Source organism: Delphinapterus leucas, chromosome 3 (assembly GCF_059928025.1).
Source record: "Delphinapterus leucas isolate spDelLeu-1000000601 "Yukka" chromosome 3, BTC_Dleu_Yukka2, whole genome shotgun sequence".
In the NCBI taxonomy this organism is placed as follows: Eukaryota; Metazoa; Chordata; class Mammalia; order Artiodactyla; family Monodontidae; genus Delphinapterus; species Delphinapterus leucas.
In genome coordinates, this window is record NC_143131.1 from 34,956,604 (window position 1) to 34,972,481 (window position 15,878).

At 37.0% G+C, this 15,878-nt stretch overlaps 2 pseudogenes; both read left to right on the forward strand.

Annotated features, from left to right (window-relative positions):
- Positions 1-4,684: 4,684 nt before the first annotated feature.
- Positions 4,685-7,252, forward strand: LOC149749533 (uncharacterized; annotated as a pseudogene).
- Positions 7,253-7,277: 25 nt separating this feature from the next.
- On the forward strand, positions 7,278-13,257 carry LOC149749534 (uncharacterized; annotated as a pseudogene).
- Positions 13,258-15,878: the final 2,621 nt, after the last annotated feature.

A 15,878-nucleotide genomic window follows, 5' to 3' on the forward strand; every position in this document is an offset into this window, starting at 1 on the left:
TATGAATTGTCAATCAACAGAGACTAAAAGAGCCACACACAAAACAATCATTTTGGAAGAGACCAACACTATAAAGGGAGAAGAAAACTTTAGAAATGAATGAATAAATAAAACCATCATTACATTAATATCTCCAGAGAGAGAATAATATTTGGGAATCCATGTAAAAGAATAGATGCTGTAAAAATAAAATAGACATTTAAATAACAAAAAAGAGAGCTTTTGTCTTTTTTTCTATTTTTTTATTGAAGTACAGTTGATTTACAATATTAGTTTCAGGTATACAACATAGTAATTCAATATTTTTATAGATTATACTTCATTTAAAGCTATTACAAAATAATGGCTTTATTTCTCTGTGCTCTATAATACATCCTTGTAGTTTATTTAAGTTATACATGGTAGTGTGTACCTCTTAATCTCTTAGCCCTATCTTGCCCCTCCCCTCTTCCCTCTGCCCACTGGTAACCACTGGTTTATTCTCCTTATCTGAGTCTGTTTTTGTTTTGTTATATACACTCATTTATTTTTTTAGATCCCATATATAAGTGATAACATACAGTATTTGGTTTTGTCTGACTTATTTCACTAAGCATAATATCCTCCAGGTCCATTCATGCTGTTGTAAATGGCAGAACATTCATTCTTTTTTATGACTTAGTAATATTCCTTTGTACATATACACCAAATCTTTTTTATTGAAGTATAGTTGATTTACAATATTATGTTAACTTCAGGTATGCAGCACAGCGATTCACTTATACATATATCTTCTTCAGATTCCCTTATAGGTTATTACAAAATACTGAGTATAGTTCCCTGTGCTACACAGTAGGTCCTTGTTGGTTATCTATATAGGAGTGTGTATATCTTAATCCCAAACTCCCAATTTATCCCTCACCTCCACCTCTCTTTCCCCTTTGATAACCATAAATTTTTTTTCTAGGTCTGTGAGTCTCTTTCTATTTTAGAAATAAGTTCATTTGTATCTATTTTTTTTAGACTCCACATATAAGTGATATCATATGCTATTTGTCTTTCTCCTTCTGACTTACTTCACTTAGTATGATAATCTCTAGTTTCATCCATGTTGCTGCAAATGGCATTATTTCATCATTTTTTTATGGCTGAGTAATATTCCATTGTATATCTACACACCACATTTTCTTTATCCATTTGTCTATTGATGGACACTTAGATTACTTCCATATTTTGGCTATTGTAAATAATGATGAACTATGAACACTGATGTGCATGTATCTTTTCAAATTAGTGTTTTCATTTTCTTCAGATATATACCCAGTAGTGGAATTGCTGGATCATATGGTAGTTCCATTTTTAGTTTTTTGAGGGACCCCCATACTGTTTTCCATAATGGCTGCACCAATTTACATTTCCACCAACAGTGTACACAGGTTCCCTTTTCTCCACATCCTTGCCAACATTTGTTATTTGTAGTCTTTTTGATGATAGCCATTCTGACAGGTATGAAGTGATTATCTCATTGTGGTTTTGACTTGCATTTCTTTTATGATTATCATTGTTGAGCACCTTTTCATGTGCCAAGAAGAGAGCTTTTGGAAAATTTTTTTTAATTACAGTGAAAATGAAACACTCAATGATATAGTTGGAAGATAAAGTTAAGGAAATCTTCCAGAAGTAGAATGAAAAGAGAACAAAACAGAGAAAATATAAGAAAATTAGAAAATCATCCCATATGTCTAAGATCAAGGAATACAAAATACAGAAAGAGAGAAAACATGAAAATTGAAGAAGTGAAATCTTTAATGAACTACTGCAAAAAATATTGCTCCAAAGTGAATGATATAAGTTTCCAGATTGAAAGGGGCCCAAGAGTCTCACCAACATACATCACTGCAACAATTTTGAACACAGGAGACAAAGAAATAAAAAGGTTCTACAAACGTCTAAATTAAAAAAATAGGTCACATATAATGTGAGTAAAGGGACCATATAATCAATCTATCATACTATCAAGGGCACTTTAAAATTAAATAATTTTTATAAATTTCTTTACTGACAAATTGGTTTATTTCATTGACAGTTCTATTCGAAAACTAGCTTCAAAAATAAAATTGCTTCTAAGAAAAGTAACATGTGTTTTTTAAATTGAAAGCAAATTAACTTCTTCATATCAATTTTCTGAAAATTAAATAATAAGCAGAATGATTATTTTTGGTACATATTCATTTACATTAGCCATTTTCTTAGCCATCTCTGTCTCTAATAGTGTGTCATTTGTATTTCTATAAAGAATGTGGGTTTTTTTGTTATGGTCATGTAGTTTTGTTTTCATAAAATTGACCTCATTACTCTACATTTAAGGGTTAATAAATTGGAAAATGGTGACACCTTTTGTTGATTTTTCTCTGTAGGACATTTTTTTTTTTTTGTGGTACACGGGCCTCTCACTGTTGTGGCCTCTCCCGCTGCGGAGCACAGGCTCCAGACGCACAGGCCCAGCGGCCGTGGCCCACGGGCCCAGACGCTCCGTGGCACGCGGGATCCTCCTGGACCGGGGCACAAACCCGCATCCCCTGCATTGGCAGGCGGACCCCCAACCACTTCGCCACCAGGGAAGCCCTGTAGGCCATATTTTTAATTGAAAAACTACTTTCCCTACAGATGCTGAAGTACCTGGTAACTTCAGAGTAATATTAATTTTTCCCTATTGCATCATATGATTATTTCAGACCAAATATTTTCATTCAAAGCACCTTACTTGGCAAATATTTTTACATAATAAAATTCATCATCTAAATTCTCTCCATAACTGACTGAAATTTAAATGCTAGAAAATTGAAATCCTTCTCAATATATCCCATTCTGGTAAAAAAATAAATAAATTATCAAATTAACTAGGAACTCCATCAAAAGAGTCTTCCTATAAATCAAGACAATCCAAATCAAAATTATAGTTTTAAAAAATTAAAACAGCATTTGAGCTCTCATCATTTACTTTGTTCAATAGCTCACTTGGTTTTACAGAATAAAGGCCACTGCCTTGCAATTGACTAAACAATTTCAAACCAAGTTTTTGTGCTTCATTCATTGAATACTTTGATTAAAAATTTCCAACAGGCTTTAAATGAATGCAAGCACAAGTTAAAGGACTTGTTTCCCAAAAAAAATCATACTATTGCAGGAAACTCAGGATGATTTATAAATTAATATCTTAAATGCTCAACCTCTTCTGAAATGGAATTGAAGAGCAATAAGAAAAGAGACTGCTGGCATACTAATGTATTTCCTGAGCTATGTTTTCTATTCTAACATTCTACATACAAAGGCACAATCAAATATGAGGGTAGAATAAAAATTGTAGGGTCTCAAATAATTTTTCCCATGCATTCACTCTCTGAAGCTATTAGAAGATGTATCCAACAAAAAGAGAAACAGACAGAGAGAGGGAGAGAGAGAATGAAGAAAGAAGAAGACATCCTGTGGTGGGATGAAAAAATGCCCCTCCTCACAAAAGAATATTCACTTCCTAACCCCTGGAACCTAAAAATATTACCTATTTGGGAAAAAACATTTTTGCAGATGTGATTAACAATCTTGATATGCTTTATCCTGGATTGCCCAGGTGAACCCCAAATACAATCATATGTATCCTTATAAGAGGGAGGGAGATGGTAATTTGACACAGAGGAAAAGGAAATGCAGAGACACATGGAGGAGAAGACCACTGAGCTGGGAGATTTGAAGATTTGAATATTGGACTGATGTGTCCACAAGCCAAGGAAGGCTGGCAGCCACCAGAAGCTGGAAAAGTAAGGAACAGATTCTCCCCTGGAGCCTCTACAGAGAACATGGTCCTGTCAACATCTTGACTTCGGTTCAGTGAAACTAACACAGGGCTCTGGCCTCCAGAACTGCAAGAGAATACATTTCTTTTGTTTTAAGCTACCAAGGCTATGGTGATTTGTCGCAGTTGCCACAGGAAACTAATACTAATGGCACACAAGGAGCAGGAACAGGAAATCCAAAAAAGGAGTGATGAGGATCCAAAGAAGAACAGAACATGATGACCTGAGAATGACAGCTGAACAAAAAATAGGTAAATGCACCAGTTTGTACTGGAACAGAAGGATTCAAGAGGCAGATACCTACTGCCATCATACTATCTTTTTAACCTGAAGGAGGATGCTTGGGTGAGCTTGGCTTCATTTCTTAATTCTATTTGACTTGTCTTAACCATATTCTAATAAAATGCCTTCTCTCCTCTCCATGCCCAGATGTTGGGTCAGCTGGGGATAACCATTTCATCTCTCGAAATTACTCTTTTTATTTACTGTTGAGCAGTCAAGGTAAGCAACGGTGGATTTAGAAGCAGAAATTCAAAACATCCTACTCCCTCTGATAATATCCCTATTAAAAGTTTAGTACCTGGGCCACAGCATAGCCCTGCCAGGTGCTCTATGCTTCCTAAGATCCAAACAGGACTTGAGCCAGTTTACAGACTCGGATGCCTTCAGTGAAGCAGGGGCTGGTTCCCTTTGAGGAAGGATCCTGGTACACTTCCAAAAATGTATACTGTTAATCTTTCTCCCAACTTTTCCTAAAGGGACCTATGGCCTTTTACCATAGTGACTGTGCACTGGGGAAAAGCAAATAATAAGACCTTTTGGGGACTACTAGACACTGTCTCTGAACTACACTAATTCCAGGAGACGCAAAACATCACTGTGGTCCACTTGTCAGAGTAGGGGCTTATGAAGGGCAGGTGATCAATGGAGTTTTACCTTAAGTCCATCTCACAGTGGACCCAGTGGGTCCCCAAACCCATCCTCTGGTTATTTGCCCAGTTCTGGAATGCATAATTAGAATAAACATACCTAGCAACTGGAAAAATTCCTACATCCTGTAGAGTGAGAGCTATCCTGGTGGGAAAGGCCAAGTGCAAGCTACTAGAACTGCCTCTACCTGGAAAGAAAGTAAACTAAAAGCAATACCATGCTCCTGGAGGGGTGTAACGATTAGCGCCACCATCAGAAAGTTGAAAGATCCAGGGGTGGTGATTCTCACCACATCTCCATTTCACTCACCTTTGTGCCCTGTGCAGATGAGAGATGGATCTTGGCGAACGACAGTAGATAACTGTAAGCCTAACAAGATGGTAACTCCAGTCTCAGTCATTGTACCAGGAGTGGTTTCATCGCTTGGGGAAATTAGCACATCCCTTGGTGCCTCTTAGGCAGCTAATAAAACGGCAAATGCTTTTTTCGCAATTTCTGCTAATAAAGACCACCAGGAGCAGTTTGCTTTCAGCTGGAAAGGCCAGCGATTTACCTTCACTGCCCTACCTCAGGGGTATATCAACTTTTCAGCCCTATGTCATAACTTTGTTCAAAGAGATCTTGATTGTCTTTCCTTTCCACAAGTCTCACACTCATCATTACATTGATGACATTATGCTGATTGGACCTAGTGAGTAAGAAGTAGCAACTACGCTAGACTTATTGGTAAGAAATTTGCATGTCAGAGAGTGAGAAATAAATGAGATAAAAATTCAAGGTCCTTCTAGCTCAGTGAAATTTCTAGGGTCCAATGGTATAGTGCATGTTGAGATAACCCTTCTAAGGTGAAGGGTAAGTTGTTTCATCCGACCCTTCTTATAACAAGAGAGAGAGATACAATGCCTAGTACGTCTCTGGATTTTGGAGGCAATACGTTCCTCATCTGGGTGTGCTACTCTGGCCCACTTACTAAGTGACTCATAAGTGGCTAGTTTTGAACAGGGTCCAGAACAACAGAAGGCTCTACAACAGATCCATACTGCTATGCAAGCTGCTCTGCCACTTGGACCATATGATCCAGCAAATCCAATGGTGACTGAAGTGTCACTGGCAGATAAGGATATTGGTTGGAGCCTGTGGCAGGCCTCTAACAGGTGAATCTCATAACAGATTTTGGAGCAAAGCCCTGCCATCCTCTGGGATAACCACTCACCTTTTAAGAAACAGCTCTTGGCCTGCTACTAGGGTTCAGTTGAGCCTGAACACTTAACCATGGGCCAAGAAGTTACCATGTGACCTGAGCTGTCTATCACGTACTAGGTATTATCTGACTCGCCAAGCCATGAAGTTGGGCGTGCACAGCAGCACTCCATCATCAAATGGAAGTGGTATATATGAGGTCAAGCCCAAGCAGGCCCTGGAGGCACAAGTAAATTACATGAAGTGGCCCAAATGCCATGGTCCCTACTCCTGCTGCACTACCTTGTGTCACCAGGCTGCACATACTTCCTCACTGGGAGTTCGCTACAATCAACTGACAGAGAAAAAGAAAATTGGGACCTGGTTTACAGATTACTCTCTCCAATATGCAGGCACCACTGAAAAATGGACAGCTGCAGCACTACATCCTTTCTCTAGGACATCCCTGAGGGACAGTGGTGAAGGGAAATCCTCCCAGCAGGCAGTGTTCCTGGTCATTCATTTGGCTTGGAAGGAGAAATGGCAAGATGTGTGCTTACATACCAGTTCATGAGCTGTGGCCAATGATTTGGCTGGATAGTCAGGGACTTGGATGGAACCTGACTGGAAAATTGATGACAAGGAAATCTGAGAAAGAGGTCTGAAGATAAACCTCTATGAATGGGCAAAAAGAACCTAAACATATTTGTGTCCCATGTTAATACTCACCAAAAGGTGACCTTAGCAGAAGAATATTTTAATAGTCAAAGTGGATAGGATGGTCTGTTCTGTAGATATCAATCAGTCTCTTTAGCCACCACTATCATCACCAATGGGCTCATGGATGTACTGTCCATGGTGGCAGAAATGGACGTTATGCATGGACTCAGCAACGTGGATTTATGCTTTCCAAAGGAGGCCTGACCACAGCTACTACTGAGTACTCAATCAGCCAGCAGCAGAAATCAACACTAAGTCCCTGGTATGGCACCATTCCCTGGCGTTATCAGCAAGCTACCTGGTGGCAGATTAATTACATTAAGCCACTTCCATTATGGAAGAGACAGCATTTTGTTCTTACTAAAACAGACACTCTGGATGTGGACTTAACTTCCCTGCATGTAATGTTTTTGCCAAAACTACCATCCATGGACTTAAAGAATGCCTTATCCACTGTCATGGTATTCCACACAGCAATTCTTCTAAGAACTGACTTCATAGCAAATGAAATGCAGCAATGGGCCTAGCCTCATGGAATTCACTAGACTTACCATTTTCCCCACCATCCTTCATCAGCTGGTTTGACAGAATAGAGGAATGGCCTTTATTTTTAATTGAATGAAAGATTCTTTAAATTCTATAGTGCTTTACAGTTTTCAATAGTCTCACACACATGATCTCATATAATCCCATAACAACCCTTTTTTTTCCCCAACCTCTATTTTTCCCCCTCTCTACTACCCTCTCCCTGCTGGTAACAACTAGTTTGTTCTATTTTTTAGATTCCACATATAAGTGATACCATACAGTATTTGTCCTTCTCTGTCTGATTTGTTTCACTAAGCATAATGCCCTCCAAGTCCATCCATGTTGCTGTAAATGGCAAAATTTCATTCTTTTTTTAGGCTGAGTAGTATCCCATTGTTATGTATATATGTATATACATATCACGTCTTCCTTATCCATTCATCTGTTGATGGACACTTAGGCTGCTTCCATGTCTTGGCAATTGTAAATAATGCTGCTTTGAACATTGGTGTGCATGTGTCTTTTCGAATTAGTGTTTTTGGTGTTTCTGGATATATGCCCAGGAATGGAACTGCTGGGTCATATGGTAGTTCGATTTTTAGTTTTTTGAGAAACCTCCATACTGTTTTCCACAGTGGCTGCACCAATTTACGTTCCCACCATCAGTATTCCCTTTTCTCCTCATCCTCACCAACTTTTGTTATTTGTATTCTCTTTGATGATAGCCATTCTGACAGATGTGAGGTGATATCTCATTGTAGTTTTGACTTGCATTTCCCTGATGTTTAGCGATGTTGAGCATCTTTTCATGTGCCTGTTGGCCATGTGCAGTTCATCTTTGGAAAAATGTCTATTCAGTTCTTCTGCCCATTTTTTAATCAGGTTGTTTATTATTTTGATGTTGAGTTACATGAGCTGTTTATATATGTTGGGTATTAACCCCTTATCAGTCATACCACTTGCAAATATCTTCTCTCATTCATTAGGTTGCCTTTTCATTTTGTCAATGGTTTCCTTTGCTGTACAAAAGCTTTCAAGTTTAATTAGGTCCCATTTATTTATTTTTGCTTTTATTTTCTTTGCTTTAGGAAGCAGATCCAAAACAACATTGCTGCAATTTATGTCAAAGTATGTTCTGCCTATGTTTTCCTCTAGGAGTTTTATAGTATGCAGTCCTACATTTAGGTCTTTAATCCATTTTGAGTTATTTTTGTATATGGTGTTAGAGAATGTTGTAATTTCATTTTTTTACATGTAGCTGTCCAGTTTTCCTAGCACTACTTATTGAAGAGACTGTCTTTCCTCCATTGTATATTTTTACCTCCTTTGTCATAGATTAATTGACCAGACATGTGTGGATTCATTTCTGGGCTCTCTATTCCGTTCCACTGATCTATGTGTCTGTTTTTGTGCCAGTAATATACTGTTTTAATTACTGTAGTTTTGTAGTATAGTCTGAAGTCATGGAGCATGACTACTCCAGCTCTGTTCTTTCTCAAGATTGTTTTGGCTATTCAGGGTCTTTTGTCAATCAAATTTTAAAATTATTTGTACTGTGAAAAATGCCATTGGTATTTTGATAAGGATTACATTGAATCTGTAGATTGCCTTGGGTGGTATGATAATTTTAACAATATTAATTCTTCCAATGCAAACACACCATATATTTTTCCATCTGTTTGTGTCATTTTCAATTTCTTTCATCAGTGTCTTATAGTTTTCCAAGTGTAGGTCGTTTACCACCTTAGGTAGGTTTATTCTTAGGAATTTTATTCTTTTTTATGTGATGATAAATGGGACTGTTTCCTTAATTTTTCTTTCTGATAGTTCATTGTTAGTGTATAGAAATGCAACAGATTTCTGTATATTAATTTTGTATCCTACAACTTTACCAAATTCATTGATGAGCTCTAGTAGTTTTCTGTTGGTGTCTTTAGGATTTTCTGTGTATAGTATCATGTCATCTGCAAACAGCAACAATTTTACTTCTTCCTTTCCAATTTGGATTCCTTTTATTTCTTTTTCTTCTCTGATTGCTATGCAGTACTGCAACAGCCTTTTGAAGACTTAGTTACAGTGACAGCTAGGTGAGAGTTCCTTTCAGAGCTGTGGCAAGGTTCTCCAGGAAATCATATATGTTCTGCATCAGCATCCAATATATGGCTCTGTTTCTCCCACAGCAAGAATTCATGGGTCCAGGAATCAAGGGGTGGAAATGGGAGGGGTATCACTCACTAATACCTCTAGTGACCCAATGACAAAGTTTTTGCTACCTGTCCCCCACAACTTTATGTTCTGCTGGCCTAGAGATCTTACTTCCAAAGGAAGAATGCTCCCACCAGGAAAACACAATGATTACATTAAACTGGAAGTTAAGACTCCCAAGCAGCCACTTTGGATTCCTCATTCCTAAACCAACAGGCAAAGAAGAGAATTACTGTGCTGGCTGAAATGGTTAATCCTGATTACCAAGGAAAACTTGGATTGATACTGTACAGTGCAGATAAGGAAGAGTATGTCTGGAATACAGAAGATACTGTGATTAAAGTCAATGGAAAAATATGACATCCTAATCCAGACAGATCCTTTAGGAATGAAGGTTGAAGTCATCCCACCACGTTAAGATCCATGACCAACTGAGGTGTTTACTGAGGGGAATGGGAATATGGATTGGGTAGTGAAAGAAGGTAGTTCTAAATACCAGCTACTTCCTTATTTTGTTATAAATATGTTTGTATCTGTGTGTATATGTCTCAAATATCTTTGTTTTCCTCTATCTTTTATTCCTTTATCATGTAACATAAAATATATTGACTTTATATCATGTCATTTAGTATTGTAAACTTTACATCATAGTATTTAAGTTACAGGGTGTGAAGGAAAAGGGTAAATATCACACAGGAATTTTGTATCCTCTTATGGGGAAAGTGTTAGTGCATTTTCAGTTGTATACAAAATGGTTGTATCATGTTAGGTGTAATTATAAACTTGTTATTGTCTTTATTTGGAGATTAAGTATAGTTTAAGGAGATGTGTATGGATGCCAAGTTGACAAGGGGTAGATGTGTGATGCATAGTTTTATGTGTCAACTTCATTAAGTGCCCAGATATTTAATCAAACATTATTCTGAATGATTCCATGAGAATATTTTTGGATAAGTAACTTTTAAATCAGACTTTAAAGAGACTTTGAATGAAGCAGAATACCCTCAATAACGTGGTTAAGCCTCATTTAATCTGTTGAAAGCCTAAATAAAACAAAAGACTGACCTCTGCTGAGCAAGAAGGAATTCTGCTAGCAGACTCACTTTGGATTTAAACAGCAACTCTTCCTTGGGTTTCCATCCTGACAGCATTCAGACTTGAACTGCAACACAGGTTATTCTTTGGGTCTCTGGCCTGCTGGCCTATGCTACAGATTTTGGACTTGTCGGCCTCCATAATCACATAAGCCAATTCTTCTATCTATATTTACACATATACATTCTATTAATTCTGCTTCTCTGGAACTAACACAAATACTTAACAAAAAGTCAGAACAACAGTTACCTGATGGTTGGTAGATGATTGGCAAGGGACACACATGAATCTAAGGTATTAGTAATATTCTGTTACCTAAGTAGAGAGTACATGCATTTTATATTATTGCTTTATACGGTTGACACACTATGCTCTGTGAATAATGTGTATCACACACACACAAAAGTTTAACTTAGGACAGGTAAAATAGCAGACTTCCAGCTGAAGATAGAAATAGCAAACTAGAAGATTCGTGTAATAAAATCATCAAAAATATAGCAGAAGAAGATAACAAGATGTAAAACATGAGAGATTAAGAAACAGGAACAAGGGCTTCCCTGGTGGCGCCGTGGTTGAAAGTCCGCCTGCCGATGCAGGGGACACGGGTTCATGCCCCAGTCCAGGAAGATCCCACATGCCGCAGAGCGGCTGGGCCCATGAGCCATGGCCGCTGAGCCTGCACGTCTGGAGCCTGTGCTCCGCAATGGGAGAGGCCACAACAGTGAGAGGCCCGCGTACCGCAAAAAAAATAAAAATAAAAAAGAAACAGGAAAAAGAGAAAGAGAAACTCAAGCTCAAGTTTCATAAGGAAGCATATAGATAATGGTGAAGGAAAAATATTCAGAGATCATGGCTGATAAATTTTCATATAAAAGAAACAGGATTAATAAAATAAGTATAAATAAATATGTGTAAAATATCAAATACTAAAAGAAACTGTAGTAAAGGAAATCTTAAAGGAAACAAAAAGAAAAGAGAAACAACATTTAGATGTACAAGAGATTTCACATCAACAAGAGGTCAAAGAGATAACTACTAAAGTGTGCTAAGAGAAAAATAACTGCCAATCTCAAACTCTATTCCCAGCTAAACAATCAGTCAAAAGTTGAAAAACAGAAACATCTGATACAAGGGGGAAAAACTAGCTTACTCTTTCAGACTCTGGCTAAAAGAATTAGTGGAAGAACACTTCTGCAAAAAAGGAAATAGAACCTCTAATAAACAAATAATCTACAAGAAGCAACAGTGAGGAAATAAAATTAGAATTTGAAAAACAATATAAGTAGGTCTTAATAAAAACTGATGGTAAAAATTATTAATTTGTAAGAAGAGGGTTAAAAAAAACAAGTTGGAAATAAAGTACTAGATAAGTATGACATAGACTATAGGAGAGTAGATGGGGTTTATCATTCTAACATCTTTGTATTATTTTGGAAAAGGGTAAAGATACTAATTAACTTCAAACTTTGGTTAACTATATATACTAAAAATTTAAGAGAATCATGAAGTAGTGGACTGTGCAAGTTCCCAAAATGTGAAGGATAAAACAGAAACAAAAAAGTAAAAAGGGATAAAGCAACAAAAAAAGGATGATGATAATGGAAAAAAATGATGGTAGGAATATATCCAAGTATATCAGTAACACAGTACATAGTAAATGCAGACAGTCTTAACTGACAAACCACAAACCTACTGGTGTATTTTAGCATTAGAAGCTCTAATTCTTAGAAACTGAATAGATCAAACACTCAAAAAGTTAACGTTGCATGAGACTGAACACGACAATTTAGAAATTTGATAGAATGGACATATATGGTTCATTCTATGAGTGCATAGAATATCTGCAACCAACAATTAGAGATTAAGCATCTTTTTCAAGCACACAAAGAACACAAAAAACTTGGTCATCTACACAGATAATTTCTGAAAAGTAAAGGAGACACTGTCTCTTGTCTGCCCAATACAATGACTAGTCCACTTCCCTATTAACAGAACCTGCTTTTGCGTTCAGGTAGTAAAAAGAATTCCCTTGATCTGCAGTAAGGGTTGCTTCACTACAGCTCCATGAAGTGAAAATGATCAACTCAAACCAGTTATTTTATAAGTGCACCTTGTTGGTATATAGTCATGGAAGTGATTTTCTCGTATCAATCCAGCAATTATATTTTTAAAGATACTCTTGAGTTTTTTATCTGGACAATCATATGTTATGCAAATTACTGTTTTGTTTCTTTTCAGTCCTTATGCATCTTATTTCTTTTCCTTCCTTGGGCACAAGCTAAAACCTATGGTACATAGATGAAATCATATATTATTGTCAAACACTGTTACCTTATTCCTAATTTTCAGGGGAATGCTTCTAATGTGTCACCAGGGATAATAATGTTTGTAGTAGATTTTTAATAGGTTCCCTTTAATGGATAAGTCTTATCCCTTTCATGGTTAAGACTTCTCCTTTTAGTCTGCCATGAGTTTTCTTTTCTCAGAAATGGTTATTGAAGGATAACACTTTTTTCTCCTGCATGTACTGAAATGATCATAAGCTTCTTTTTCCCTTTGATCTACTATTGTGTTAATTATATTAAATTATTTTAGTACTTGGGGATAAATCTAACTTGGTCAAGATGCATTTGTTTAAGTATTTATTATTTTATATTTATATATAATATATGTATCTGTTAACATATATATACATGTACATAATATATAACATACACATTCCTATATTTGATTTACTAATATTTTGTTCAGGATTTTTAAATCTATGTTCATGAATGAGACTGATCTATAAATTTTCCTCTCTCATACTTTCTTTGTCTGTTTTTTTGTATCTAAGGCTTAGTATATTATATTATTTATAAAAATGAGATGTTCCAAATCTTCAAATGTTCTCTAAATTTTGTTACATGGTGTTATCAGATCTGTGAGACATTTCTGAAAATCTTGTCTTTTTTTCCTTGCAATTTTGTTGATTTTTGTTTTATATATTTTAATTCTATGTTATTGGATGCCTATAAGTTTAGAATTGTTTTATTTTTCTGTTGAAATATATATCTCATCATTATGAAGTAACCACTTTAATCCCTAACAATACTTTTGCCTTAGAGTTATTTTGTCTGAAAATTTTATAGATTTATAACTGACACTTGTTTTATTTAATACTTGCCTGACACACACATATATATATATTGCATTCTTTAATTCTCAATATTTCTTTGTCCTTGTGTCATAGGTATGTTTCTTTTTGTTTTTTTTTTGTTTTTTTTTTTGCAGTACGCGGGCCTCTCACTGTTGTGGCCTCTCCTGTTGCAGAGCACAGGCTCCAGACGCGCAGGCTCAGCGGCCATGGCTCACCGGCCTAGCCGCTCCGCAGCATGTGGGATCTTCCTGGACGAGGGCTTGAACCCATGTCCCCTGCATTGGCAGGCAGATTCTTAACCACTGAGCCATCAGGGAAGTCCCAGCCATGCATTTTAATGAATGATTGTTGTATTTTATGAAGCATTTCTGGGTGTTTCAAGTGAAGATGATCGTATGACTTTATTTTCAACTGATAGATTACTCTGTCATACTGAATGTCCTTTTTTCTGTTTAGGTTCTACTAAATGCTAAAAATATTTACCCACCCTCTTTTAGGGTCTAGAGTTGAGTACGTATGTGGGGAGTCAGGAAACAGGCTGTTCCTAAAGCTGTGCCAAATTATGTGAATTTCACCTAGTCGCTTAAAGCTTGTTTACCTGTACTTCCTTCCCACGGTTCTGGAAGTTATTGCTTTAAAAAATAAAGCATATAAATAGCACGACTAAAACACAGGGACCTAGTCTGCTTGTGAATAGGAAGTGAGGACCTTAAAAGAAAGAATAGGAAGAAAACAGGTGTCCCTTGTCTTCCTACTGCTGCTGGTGACCCCTTCTTTCAATTCTTCTTACCGAATTTTAGATAAAAGTGAAAGGAAGAGAAAAAACAGTATTTTAGCTCTATCACTGACCTTGAGTACAGGAAAAATAATCAGAAGTTTAACGGTGCAAGGAGCAATTTCAGCAATTCTGTGGACAGTGCCCCATATCACTGATGCAGCAGGCTCTGCTAGAATCAATTTGAAAACTGGCTCACTGCAACAGAATCAGGAAGGTTGAGATAGAAGAAGAATGGGCAAGGAGCAGTCCTTTCACTTTTTCTCTGCAGATCTTTGCCACATTGGTTTCAGAACCATCCCATTCTAAGTGAGGTCTCTAACATCTGTTCACTCCCCCCCCCCAACCCCTGCTCTCCAGTAGTTCCTCTCCACATTTAAACAGTGATGAGGTCTCAGCTGGAGTCTAGTTTCAGCCTGATCCCACAACAAGTGCTGAAGGCTAAGTGGTTCACAGAGTTATTCCACCTTTGGGCAAGGGAACTGGCTTAAAGAATCCCTGTGTCAGTCCATCATTGGCTAAGGACTGCTCCTTAGTACTGGGCCTATAACCTCCCATGACATGGCTCCTATTTGACTGAGGGCATTTCTCCAGAAAACCAGGTAACAGCAAGCCTTAGCTGAAGCACTTAAAGTACCCAGGGTGGGAATGGGGAGTGCGTCAGCTGGCAATGGGGTCTAGATGGAGCACCTATAGAATTCACTACAGTTTCCAAGACTTCATATTCCTATAGCATAGTCTGCTTGAAGGGTGATTGTGGCCCTGTGAGTAGTGTATTAAAAGGAACAATTAGGCTTTCCCACTCTCCTAAGACTTTTTTTTTGTAAGTCCTGGGTAGAGTTTGCCATTCACTTCTCAGTAGTCAATACCTCTTTATAGTTTGGAAATATTATATTTGGTCTGGAAAGAGTGAATAAAGAAGACGGATGTCCTAAAAACATTTTTTTCAGAACTACAATTCCACCATGGTATTTTGCTGCCTTATTTCAGGGACCACATTTTGAAACTCATTTAAAAAACAGAGCTAATTTCAGACTTCCTACGTCTTGCAAAGGGCAGAACATTTCTTTTTAAGGAAAATATATTTGCATCAGGGTGCACATGTACCAGTCAATTTAATTAAGCACAGAAAGTTCTTTGTCATCTGGGCCTAACCATATTGAACTGCCATAGAAATTCAATATACAACAAGGTAATGTTTGGCACAAATACTAGAGCCACAAAATATGTCTCACAGTGCTGCAGCCTAGATGTAAGATAAATTTTAGATATGATCTTAGAAAAATTACAATAAACATACATGTATCAAAGTGACAGGACCTCAGGTCCTTATAGAAAACAATAATAATTCTTTGTATCAGTATAGATGGGAAATTTAGATTTAAAACACTTTTTAAAGCAATTGGGGAAAAAATGCCTTTTTGCATTTGCTTGCAGGTGCATCAATTTTCTATAGTAGAGTATTCAAGAAGCTGGT